This window comes from Sinocyclocheilus anshuiensis, unplaced genomic scaffold (genome assembly GCF_001515605.1).
Source record: "Sinocyclocheilus anshuiensis isolate Anshui unplaced genomic scaffold, SAMN03320099.WGS_v1.1 scaffold587, whole genome shotgun sequence".
In the NCBI taxonomy this organism is placed as follows: domain Eukaryota; kingdom Metazoa; phylum Chordata; class Actinopteri; order Cypriniformes; family Cyprinidae; genus Sinocyclocheilus; species Sinocyclocheilus anshuiensis.
Window position 1 is genome coordinate 714,488 of NW_015552579.1, and position 3,043 is coordinate 717,530.

The following is a 3,043-nucleotide window of genomic DNA, read 5'->3' on the forward strand; positions in this document are numbered from 1 at the left end:
GAGAGAAAACGGGAGAGTGAGAGAAACCTTCAATTACGGTGCCGAAAACACGTCAAGCTCTTTTTTTTTTTGATTCAATAAAATAGGCCTTAAATATTCAGGAGCTGTTTCTGGGACTAATGAGTTCTCTCCTTGAGTGATATTATTCCAGCGGAATAAAGTGGTAGTGTGAGGGAATATTTCAGGAGGTCAGTGGATGCATTTCTAATGGGGTTTAATACTAAACCTGGATTCCCCACGCTCCATTCCTACTGGTGACTATCCCTGATGAGAAAGAATCTTGAGATGGCGTATGAGCTGAACTCCCCAATGACATGTCATACACTACGATCAAAAGTTCTGGGTCAGTAGGATTTTTCTTTTTGGACGAAAAAAAAAAAAAAAAAAAATTAATAATTTTGTTCAGCAAGGATTAAAAGTGACCGAAAAGACTTTTACTTTGTTACCAAAACATTCTTAAATCTTAAAAAAAATGCAGTTGTTTTGATATTTCTATTCAATCAAAAAGTCCTGGAAAAAAAAGGTATCACTGTTTCCACAGAAATTTTAATCAGGACAACTGTTTTCAACATTGATAATAATGTTTATTGAGCAAATCAGCATATTATGATTTCTGAATGATCATGTGACGCTGAAGACTGGAGTAATGATACTGAAAATTCAGCTTTGCATCACAGGAATAAATTACATTTTAAAACATATTCAATTAGAGAACAGTTCTTAAATAGCAATAAGATTTCACAATATTACTGTTTTACTGTATTTTTCATTAAAAATTAAAATGAAAAGTAAAAGGTAGAGGAAAAGTACAAGAAAGAAAGGGGAAAAGGAAAGGAAAAGCAAAGGACAAAATAAAGGGACAGTTAAAGGAAAATAACACGTAAAGGAAAGAATACAGTAAAGGAAAGGAACAGGTAAAGGAAATGAAAACGAAAAAGGAAAGAAGCAAAGCAAAGGAAGAGAAAAGGATGATAAAGGAAAAAAGAAAAAAGAAGAGAAAAAAAGAAAAGGATGTAAAATAGGAAGTAAAGAAACAAGTAAGGGAAAATAATTGAAAAAAAAGAAAAGAAAGTGAAAAAAAAAAAAAGAATACCTAAAATAAAAAAGAGAGAAAAACAAATCAGTCTGTTTATTGTCAGTGAATCCATTAACTGGAAATAAATTAAAAGAAAAGGGTGAAGGTAAGGAAAAGAAAGTAATTTTGACGGATAGAAAAGAAAGCAAGCAAGAAAACAAAACTCCTCTACTTTTATTTTTCTTGAGAAAAGGAGAAAGAAAGGAAAGCTGAGCAGCACAGAGGAATGGAGACGAGCGCAGAACGGAGGACAGGAGAAAAGAGGAACGGCTGTAAGTTCTGCGAATCGATTGGCGGAGGAAAAATCCTGGGCTCTAATGTGTTGCATGTGAAGGGTTTACTGTGGAGCAGAGCTACTGAATCAATGGTGTAGAAAACACATCATTAGGACACAGTCCCCCCCTACTCCATACACTCCCAAAGGACCAGGAGACAGTATGAACACACACTACAGTGCGCAATATACACAGCTCCACACTCCCTAATACCATTCAAGCTCATGTGTGTTAACAGTCTCACATGTAACTTGTCTGCTCACACAACCATAGATGTGCAAATGTACAACATACAAAGGAAGCATAAATGTAAACTATTTTCCATCTACACTCATGAATACATCCTCACACATCCGATACCTACAGTATAAATCAGGTCTTTCTCTCTACCGTCTTTTCTCTCTCACACACACACACACACTGCTTAATTCTACCAATCCTTTTTGAATTGAATTTACATCACCTTTTGGACAGATAATAGAAAATATCTTTGGCTTAACAAATATACCCCTAGTATTGTTAGAGCAAAGACGTGAGGGAGCATGTTTAATACCGAGAGCTTGTTAGCGAGATGTCATGCAGGAAGGCGGTGAAGTCAAGGTTTCTAGAAATGTGTTGCCAAGTCACAGGACTAATCAAACCGTTAATGCGGAATTTCACAATGGTTTAAAATCAATCTTCCCACTGGCAGGGTCGGATACATGGGGAATGCTAGGAGTAAGCTTCTAGGACTTTAGCCCTGAAAGTTTTCATTCACGTTTTTTTTTGTCACTAATAAAATCATTCAGAATGTCATCTGATCTATAAATCAACATTTTGACTATTGGCATTAAACTAGGTTATTCTGTGACAAAGTGAAAGCTCATTTACATTACTGTGTGCACTTTCAGTTCTGCAGACAACCTTTTGACTTTTTGGTCAGATTTGTGCTCCATCTAGATGAAGTACTGAATATTTCAAAGGCATAACTCTGATAAAGCAGAATGTACAATTGCGCTTGAAGAGTTTGCAAATTCAAGACAAGTGACTGACCACTTGCGGTTCCTCCAAGTCTTTTATTAAAACACAATGTCACTACGCAAAATTTGACAGGAACCACTTTTCCCCAGATGCACTGATTTCAACAGCATGCGAATTTCTAAAACCTAAAAACACTCAGTTCAGTGAGAACTGACAAAAACTGTCACATACACTACCTTTCAAAAGTTGGTATAATTAAGTTTGCAAAGAAATTCATACTTTTATTCAGCAATAAAGCATTAAATTGACCAAAATACAAAAGACTTTTATTTAGGGGTGCTCCGATCAGGATTTTTCAGGCCGATCACAGAAAGCAGTATCTGCCGATACCGATCACTGATACCGATCTTTTTAAAGCCTTCTTTTTATCATTAATAACTATTTATAGTGATACTCCAATCAGGATTTTTAGACATTTATTCAGGGCCCGAATTTCATTTTTGAAAATGGGGGAATTCCCCTCTTAGGTGACTCTTGTGAGAGGGGAAGCAGCTTTCACACAGGAGTCCGCTACTGATCCGTGGCTGTTTACCACAAACACAACATTTATTCATTATTTTGATTTCAAATCCAAACATTGTCACTGAAAATGCTTTTTCAGCATTGCAAACCGCAACCGTGTGCAGTGTGAGCGCGGAAAAAATACGCACCACATTCGCACTGCAAACGGAGT